Here is a 10,958-nt window from a genome sequence, read left to right on the forward strand (position 1 = left end):
TTGCTAACTGTCTACTGTATGATTTTCTAACTCTTTCTCTTGCATATAGCTTCCCTATATATAGACAACCACTTAGCCACTCAGTGACGTGATTGCATTAAATTCCCTACTCTGAGACAGTCACCTGCCACTCTGCTTCGATCAAACGTCGTCAGTTAGATGCCCATGCCTGCAAGTTGATGTTTGAACATGGATTGCACAAGTTAAATGTATCTTCCATGCGTCGAGTAGTTTGGATGCATACCCCTTGCTTTGGCTTGTCTGCAACACTTAGTAGAATCTTCTGATTTCTGCATTAAAGTGTGTTAGTGAAGCAGTTTTCCACTTAAAGGATACTTTTGTACGAGTTTATCACATATATAGAATTTCGTGCATTTTTCCTTTAACAAGAGTACGTTTACAATACTAATAATCCTAATTATTCCAACTTTGAGAGAAGAATAACTTGTATATCTACAAGTTATCACTGAAGAAACTCTAAAAATAGAGAACCAGTGAGCGAAAACGGATAAATTTCGGTTTTTCTTCTCTTATATCTCAGTGGAAGACCCTTTTTTACTCTCTCCTTGATAGGACCTTATTCTTGTGTAATCATTTCACATCATTACGAATTTGAAAATTTACAATCAAACAAATAGATTATGCATAAAGATAAATTAAAACATGTTTCTTAACAAAAATACAAGGGATCGAGTAAACAATACCTTTGAAGAACCCAAACTCCATTGTGAAAGAACATAAAAATTTACAATCAAACAAACAAATTATGCATAAAGATAAATTACAATATGTTTCTTAACAAAAATACAATGGATTGAGTAAACAATACCTTTGAAGAACCTTTTCTTCACGTATTTCCTCGATCAATCACCAATGTATCCAACAGTACGAGCGCAACGACCAACTGAAAGATTCTCGATCATCAACAAGTACAACTCGATCCTCGATCCTCGAATATAATTGGACACCACTATTCGATTACCTTGGTATTCTCGATGTGAGAATCCAGGATAGGCTCTGTATGAATTTTGGATAGAGGGATGGAGGAAGTGAAAAAGTAAACGATCGAGTATACGATCAAGTATTGAACATAAGGAAGAACTCTATCGTGTAGTAAAAGACACTATCGTATAGTGAAATTGACACGATCGCTTAGTCTCTCAAAAGTAATATGATTACTTGATGCGTGAAGCGTGGAGATGAATCTGAAAAAAACTATTTTTCTTCTTTATCCCATTTAGCCATAAACCATCTAGAAACCACCCACTAAGGTAGTTATTTGGAGAAAAAGAATTATCAATTATCTCATAATTAATAAATTATAAATAAATACAATAACTAACTTATCATATTATATTTATACCATATAGTTTTAATATTACATCATATGCAACATATAAACCATAACTCTTTTTATGGCATTTAATATAAATCATATTTATATTAATTCCTCCAATCAAATAATAATGTATCAAATACATTAAATTAATTATATCATATATAATTGAATTAATTTAATTATACCATATATAATCAAATTCCCTCTTGTTAATTTGAACATTTCAAACTAACCCAAAAACTGATTCTCAACATGAATCCATTGAGCTACCAAGAAAACCTTATGGACCTGTAGCTTGAAGCTCCAACGGCTGTCTCTTATACACATCTAGATGTGTATAAGAGACAGGAATAACTGTCTAAACTTTTTAATCATGATATCCACCATTCGTTAATTTTCAGGCACTCCACTAAAGACCGACAGCTACACTCTTCGCACTACAGATATATTTCTATGTCCATTAGATATAACCAATCAATAGTACGATGACCCTTCACAAATCGCTCGTAAGTATAGCTGTGCCAATGTACCATTTTGCCCTTGTAGTTACATCTAACTCCTTAAGTACCATTGATCCCTCTAATGAGCAATATAGCATAGTCCCACTATGATTAAACCCTTCTCGGGCCAAGAGAAGGTGTGGCACCACATCCAGAATGTGATCGATAGCATCAATTTGTTGCAAACTCTAGGTTTTGGCTCTCTGTAAGTTTGTCATAAGCATCATCAACCCACTCCATGTGTTGTTTGGAAATTCTATCCAAAATTTTCTTAGCCTCATTGTAAGATTTTTCCATAATGCCGCTTACGGCAGCTGCGTCTGTTGCCATCTGGGATGGTCTATTCAATCCTCCATAGAAGGTCTCCATCTGTACAGTGAGAGGCAATCCATGGTTAAGATAACTTTTGGCTAACCTTTTAAATCTCTGCTATGCGTCACTGAGTGTTTTAGATTCTCCTTGCTCAAAGTTTATAATCTCTGACTCCTACTTGTGTTGACTGTGGGAGGGAAGTATTGTTGCATGAACTTCTCTACCAACATGTCTCATGTTATTATTTTTCCTAGCTCCAAGGAGCTTGCCTATTGTTTGACGTCATCTCGAAGTGAATATGAAAACAAGGATAATCTTATTGCTTTAGATGTGATTCCAAGAATCACGAATGATTTGCAAGTTTCTAGGAAGCATTTCATGTGAGCATGAGGGTCTTCACTACGGGCTTTGCCAAACTGTCCCGCAGTCTGTAACATCTGTAACATGAAAAATTTCATTTCAAACTTGGTCCGTCAGGCGTTGGATAAATGATCCTAGGCGAAAAATCATACAACATTTGTGATGCATATTCATGCGTTGGACGCGTGCTATTGTTCACCATGAGGATCGGATTTTTTGCAACATTAGCGAGCTGTTGAGCCAAATTTTGGTTATTTTGGTCGTTTGTCATTTGTCGTTGCCTTAACCTTTGATATCAATTTGACCTATTTCTCTGTCTGAAAGTCCTTTCAATCTCGGGGTTGTATCTAAGTTCAGGAGTATTCTCTCTGCTCATAAAACGTTTACAAGTTTAGGCTTAACTTGTAATACTCCTTCGATTGAAAGTTTTTGCAAAAAGATACAAAATCCAAATTCCGGTTAGCTACATTTCTAGAATCCTTAGCAATGGTGCCAAAAACTTGGTTGCTTTCTTTAATTCTGATCATGTTTATAGTGATGAAGGATGATTTATGATGATAGAATAAGTGACTAAGATGGTAAGTGATGAGGATATTTAATCAATCTCTTGGTATGCAAAAGATGTTATGCGTGTAGACCTTGTTGGGGTTGATGCCCTAAATCTCATAGGCCCTGCATTTTGTAATTGTTTTATACAAACCTTTTATTTATTTAATAAAATATGAGATGTTTTATTTTACATTTAGTAGCATTAAACCCACAAACCAATAAACTAACATCCAAGGTAATCATATGTAGCTTAAACATGTATGTAGAGACATACAGGTGAATCATGTTTAAACAATAAACTAAATAGTCTGTAGTAGATGAATAAGGTTGGATATCTTATCCTGGTGACACTACGAATACGACCCGCATTGTAGATGTTACAATTGTTGTAATGTGCTACAAAGGATCTGATCCTGATCATTCATGTGGAGACATGTAAGCGGGGGTATTCTATATAAAGGGGTTTGTATAAAACCGGACCATGAAATGACTAGTCTCATTATATAATGCCATTCATAATTGAGGCTTAAATATCACCAGGATGACCATAGGTGACATGACCTGAATCTTGAGTGAGTTGTGAACTTTTGCCTATAAGGCGGTCCTTTGATTTGTATGGGTGAAAGTGACCAGATCGTCGACTCAATAAACCTACCATTTTGGGGATTCGTCTAATTGGGGAGTTGGGAACACAACTACACAAAACGAAATTCACTCATTCCTCGAGATCGAGGTAAGTAGATAAATTACTCCTTTAAGAGTTGATTTCGGGACTTGAACAATATGACACTACACCCTCTCCTGGACCGAGAGGGTTTGGTCATATTTGGTCTATGACTTATTGTTCATTAGAGGGATCAACAGTACTTAAGAAGTTAGATGTAATTACAGTGACAAAACGGTAATTTTGGCCTAACTATACTTACAAGCAATTTGTGAAGGGTTATCGTACTGTTGACTGGTTATATTTGTTGGGATCGATGTCCTAATTCTTCCAGAGTCTCGTAGTTTGTGAACAGTTTGTACACACATTGTTATTAATAAAATAAGATTTATTTTATTTGTATTTACTCAAATCCAATAAACTAAGATCCGTGGTTATTTCATGTAAACTTAAGCATGTATGTGAGACATACAAGTGGATCATTCCTTAAGTTTTAATCTAAATGGTCTGTAGTATAAGGATAAAGGAGGGATACCTTATCCTGGTGACATTACGGATATGACCCGCTTTGTAGATGTTTACAAGTGTTATAAACTGCTACAAATGGTCTAATCTTGACCATTCATGTGGAGACATGCGAGCGACGGTGTCCTTGTTGGGGTTGATGCCCTAAAGTCTCGTGTCCTGTAGTTTGTAAACAGTTTGTACGAATGCTTGTGATGTATAATATATGATATTTATTTCACTTCTTGATTTTGCTCATCTAAATATTTTATCTGCTTTACCACAAACCAATAACCTAAAATCCCTGGTTGTATTTATGTAACTTAAGCATGTATGTGGTGACACACAAGTGGATCGTGTCTTAAGTGATAACCAAAATGGTCTATAGTATATGGATATAGGAGGGAAACCTTATCCTGGTAACGCTACGGATGCAACCCGCTTTGTGGAATAGTTACAAGTGTTGTGACTTGTCACAGATGGTCTGATCCTGATCATTCGTGTAGGGGACATGCGAGCGGGGGTGTCCTATACAAAGAGTTTGTATAAGAACTGACCACGAAGTGTTAATGTCTCGTTATATAATACCGTTCATGACAGAGACTTCACTTCANGGTGTTTACGAGCACACATCTCCGCAAAGCCCTGCAGTAATGCTGCACTCGACCATTGATTTCTTGTGATCACGCATTCCGCCTTGTGTCAAAGCATATTTTGCATAAAAATACAAAAATTAACTGTTTCTATGCGATGAACGCATACGACCACAATGTTATGAACTTAATGCTTTTTGGACGTAATCTAACATATTTTATCAACGCAAACCTTCATTGTTTAATAACTTAGCACTGTAATAACGTGCATTTCTACCCGTTATCACATTCACGTACTGTTGGAGCTTTGAGCCATAGGTTCATAAGGTCCGCTTGGTAGCTTGGATAAAAGTTGAGAATCACTTTTTGGGTTAGTTTGAAATGTTCAAACTGACAAGAGGCAGTTCAATTATATTGATATAATTAAACTGGTTAATTATATATGATATGATTAACTAAATGTATGAAATACATTATTTTAGAGGAAATTGGATATAAATATGATTTATATCAAGTAGAGGAGAAAACATTATAGTTGATATATGATATGAAACTATAGGTTAATAATATAATATGATTATATTCATTATATTATTAATTAGAAGGTTATGAGATAATCGGCCGAAGTTTTCTCCGATTTCATGCGATAGTGGGAAGTTGAATTTAGTTTTAGTAACTGAAGAATAAAATGAAAATAGTTTTCATTTTGCTAAAGACATGCTAACTCGCTCACGGTGTGAAAGTCTTCCATCGCTTAGTGTTGAGAGCCTATACGATAGCGCCGCCTACTAAAAGATCACACACTCGCATTTACTAAACGATCGCCTGCGTTTTCTTAAAAGATCGCTTATATTTACTAGATGATCGTTTACCTTTTACCTAGACGATTGCTTAGCATTTACTACACGATCGTGTACCCCGACCTAAACGATCAAGCACCCAACTATATGATAGTCACCCCTTTCTCCCACTTTCTTGTTCGTAGTACATGATCACCTTTCCTCCTCCCCTCTACCAATTCCATCAAAGTCCACCCTTTGGATTCTCACTCTGAGAATACTGAGGACTTCGAGTGGTGGTGTTGTCCCTGTTGCCTTATGTTCGTGTAGACGACCGTGGTGTTGCTGGGCGATTGCTTGTTGGACAAGAAAGAGTGTGAGAAGTTTGGTCACGGTGAGACTGAGATTTCTGAAAAAAGTCTTCAATTGGTAAGTTTCCCAGTCTCTTGTATTTTATCTTTTAAAGAATGCCAGTAATTAGTGTTTACAATGCATATCTATATGTTAGAATATATATTGTTAAATTCTGTCATAATGAATTGGAAAGGCCCGCTTCCGCTTATAGGTACTCTTATATCAGAGTTCCTTCAGCCCTATACAAAGAGTTTGTATAAGACCGGACCACGAGATGATTAGTCTCTTTAATATAATGTTGTTGATAATTGAGACTTACATATCAGTAAAACGACCATAGGTGACATGACCTTAATCCTGAGTGTTTTGGGAACTCCTGCCTATGAGTGCGGTCATTTGATTAGTATAGGTGAAAGTGGTCAGATTGTCAACTCAACAAGCCTACCTTTTGGGGGATTTGTCTTTGGGGAGCTGGAAACTCAATTACAAAAGACGAAATTCACTCCTTGCCCGAAACAAGGGTAAGTAGATAAATCGCTCCCTTAAGAGTTAATTTGGGGTTTTGAACATAGTGGCCACACTCTCTCTTTAGAAGAGAGGACTCAGTCATAGTAGGACTATGACTTATTGTTCATTAGAGGAATCAATGATACTTAAGGAGTTAAATGTAACTACAGGACAAAATGGTAAATTGGCCCAACTGTACTTACGAGCGATTTATGAAGGGTTATCGCACTGTGATTGGTTAATATGGATGCAGAAATATATCCGTAGTGCAAAGAGTGCAGCTGTCAGTCTTTAGTTGAGTGTTCGATAGTTAACGAATGGTAGATCTCGTGACTAAAAGTTTAGTCAGTTATTCATGTACCATTGGAGCTTCAAGCTACAGGTCTATAAGGTTCCCTTGATAGCTCAATGGGTTCAAGTTGAGAATCAAATTTTGGGGTTAGTTTGAAGTGTTCAAATTAACAAGAGTAAATTCAATTATATGTGATATAATTGGTATGATGTATGACATTATTTAGAGGAGTTAATGTAATTTACGATTTACATTAAGTACCATAAAATAGAAAAAGAACTATGGTTTATATGTTTCATATGATGAAATATTAAAACTATAGGTTATAAATATAATATGATAAGTTGGTTATCATATTTATTTATAATATATTAATTATATGATAATTAATTATTTTTCTCTAATAACCGATTGAGTGGAAGGTTATTAAAAGTTTTATGGTAACCGTGAGATAAAAGGAAAATTGTTTTCCTAAATTTAGAAGTTGCTTCATTCGGAAAGTACTCATGGAAAAAGCTATCAAGTAAAAGAGTTTTACTATGCAATAGCGTTGAGAGACTATACGATCAGCTAAGCGATAGCTTAGAGTTGACTATACGATAGTCATTCAGCCGATCATTGCTACGATCGAGTAGTAAAGTCTATGCGATAGGCTTGCATTTACTAAATGATCGAACACATCGTCTATATAATAGACATTATTCTTATCTCCCACTTGCTCGATCGTCTACTCGATCGCATACCTCCATTCTTCCTCAAGCCAATATCATACAGAGCCCATAACTTCTGGATTCTCACACCGAGAATACCAAGATAACACTTGTGGTAGTGTCCTTACTCAGTTCGTGAATCGAGTTGGACTCGATTGGGTTCGAGGAGCATCCAAATGTTTGTTATGTTCGTGCTGTTGGTAGTAGTCTGTTCGTTGCATTCGTGTGTTGTTTGTGGACACATTGGAGTTTGTTCGAGGGATACTTGAAGAATGGTTCTTCAAAAGTACGCATACTCTACCCCTTGTTCTCTTATACCATGTTGTGATTTCTGTATATGCATGACCTTTTAGTTTCTTTTTAGATTGTAATTGTTTTGTGTTCAATTCAGATGAAATTTGGAACGATCCCTTCCGCTGCTCATGGAAATCCTCTGATTTGATTTCCTTCATTTGGTATTAGGGCCAGGTTGTTCTGATATTCCAAATTTCCATTTCTGTATTGAACTTCTTTTATAGTCGTGGTGGGTTTTTTAAGTTTTCTGCATTGCGTTTAAGAGTTAACTGTATTTGTGGATGTGTTGATGAATGTTTACGAGATGATGGCCTCTGTTTAAAGCTTTCTTTAAGATTATAAAGTGTTAATTTGTAAGGGCTCCTACGTTTTGGGCATATTTAACAAGCAATCAAGTATGTATTCAAAGTGTTTGAAGTTGTTTGAGTTATTCATGATGAAGTTTTGAAGCATGGAGATGCAGTTCTCATCGAGGAAGAAGACCAAAGGTTGGTCGTATCGTGTAGCCTAAGGTAAATGATCGTGTAGAAAAGTTCTGTGCGATTGTGTAGTATTTACTAAACGATCGTTTAGTTAATGCTAAACGATGGGGTAAAGAGTTTTCTCCATTGCGTATCGTTGGTTGCTCGATCGCATGGACACTGGAAGTAAACAATCACATAGAGTTTTGACACTCATCGTTTGATAAAAGGCGCATGCACTAAATGATCGTGTAGTTCAACATGCTTCATTACGTAGTCACTGACTACACGATCATCTGGTATATGATACCTTAATGCTTGCTTAGCGATCGTTTAGACGATTATGCTTCATCACATCATTTTCGTTTAGTTGATCGTTTAAGGCTTGTGTTGCATGTTGCGTGCTACACGATCACGTAACCCTATACTTCATTGCATAGTCAAAGGTATACGATCGTTGCTAAACGATTGTTTATGCTCATACAACGTTGCTAAACGATTGAGTAGAAATTTTACTCTATCGTATACGCGATCACAAGAATTTGTTACACGATCAAGGAGACGCGTTTCTTTGCCCAGACGATTCAAGACCCAGTTTGCCTATTTGAACCGAAGATTCATTGTGCTTTGTAATAGTTAGCTTCGTTTTTTAAGGATTTGAGGCTAATTATCCTGGTTCATCAACTTTTAATTAATGTACATAAGATGTATATTTGTTTATATGCCAAGTGTATGACATATAGATTTAAAACCCACCTTAAGTTATGCATTTTATTCATGCATCATATATTATAAGTGTTATAATATAGATAATGGCATGATGAAATTACAAGAAAGCATGCGCATGCATCGTGAAATATAAGAGTTATATTGATGCATGCATTAAGCATATTCATGCATCATCTTTATATTATAAGAGTTATAGTATAAGGGTGCATGGAAGCTTGTTTTCTTGGTTCATTGCTTTGTTATATAAGTGTTATATACCAGTAGTAATAAATGAACAATGCATGGAGCACGACGCTTAGACTTATTTATAAGAGTTATGAATGCCTTGTATGTGTAGCTTTGCATTGTGTTGGTTTTAGTTGTTTCCTGTTATAAGTATTATAATGGAAATTAAAACTAAAATCAATAAGAAAGAGTTGCATGCGAACTTAGGTGAACTCTTGGGAATTAAACTTTAAATGTTTGAAATGCGTGTATATATATTGTTTAGTTTTTTTTTAATTATTAATACTATTATTATTATTATTATTATTATTATTATTATTATTATTATTATTATTATTATTACCACCATCATCATCATTATTATTAATTAAAATAAGATGACAAAAAACCCTAGATCTCATATTCTTCACTTAGTCGCCCCCAAAACCTCTTTTTCTCCTTCTCAATCTCATATATATGATCGTTAGTTCGACAACCTTTTCTTGAATTCCATCATCTTGGCTAGCTTTTGACGACTACCCTCGACAGGTCGCCAACCTTTTTCAATCGCACACATATTTCCTAATTTTGTTTCTACTTTGAACATCGTTTTCAACAATAACGTTCTGAAGTTGACTTTTAAGATCCTATGAGTATAATGGTCACATGGAATGAAAACGATGAAACTCCTTACAACTGGTTTGATGTCAGACGCAGTCATATTTCCAATAGTCACATTGTCCTCAAGTTGTGATTCCTTCAAATACTCACTTGCCAATGACACAATCAACTCTGCTCTTTCTCACCTTGGAGGAAGTCCATGGTTGTAGACATCTATAAGTTTCTAATGACCCCCACTACTTGGTTGTCATCTTCCCTCACATATACTCATTCTATAGGCAAGCGTAAATGACCATATTGTGTAATTTTTAATTTTTGCTTATGGAATGTTTAGATACAATGTATTTGTGGTATTTACCTTGTTTTTAAGATATTCTTGTTTGTAATTTTTTTTTGTTTCAAGATAATTTTATCATTTAATAATTAGTATTTTTTATTATATAAATTTATTTTACTATTTTTATAATTTTAAAATACTTTTACTAATGAAACTTTAAATTCTGCGATTTCTCTTTTGTCAACCCTATGATTAATTCATAACGTTGAAGAAGAGAAAAAAGGGGTCAAAAGTCAATGTTTTTGCCCTCTAACGGACAATTCAATATCTTTTTCTTTTTTAGCTGGGATTTACCAAACTAGCACAATTCTTATGTAATTAAAATATTTAAATAATAATATTTCTCTTTAATAAATTATAATGTATATCATTTCATACCTTATTTGATAACTTTTTTTTTTGTTTTAGTTCTTTTTTTTTAAAAAAAAAAAAATTAAACTTACAACTTCACAGTGTCTCAAAATCAAACTCAAAGTTTTGAAAACAAAAATGAAAAAATAAAGTAATTTTTAATTAAATATTTATTTTCGTTTTTGAAATTTAGATAAGAATTAAAATGTTTATTTAAAAAATATAAAAATAATTATTTTTTTTTTTTTTTTTTTGAAAAAACAAGCACATTTTTTTTAAGTTATCAAACAGAGACTTAGAAGTAGATTTTTACATTAGATTAAGATGTTGCATCTTCTCATAAACCGCTCCACTTCAAATAAATCACATGCAAGTATAGGGATAAAAATTCAAATCTAACATATAAGCCCCTCCAAATTGAATTATAAATTGCATCAAAATTAATTGAATTATATTCCAATAACTTTAAAACTTAACTATTTTGATTGCTTTTCTTTT

The sequence above is a fragment of the Benincasa hispida genome, chromosome 3 (genome assembly GCF_009727055.1).
Source record: "Benincasa hispida cultivar B227 chromosome 3, ASM972705v1, whole genome shotgun sequence".
Lineage (NCBI taxonomy): Eukaryota > Viridiplantae > Streptophyta > Magnoliopsida > Cucurbitales > Cucurbitaceae > Benincasa > Benincasa hispida.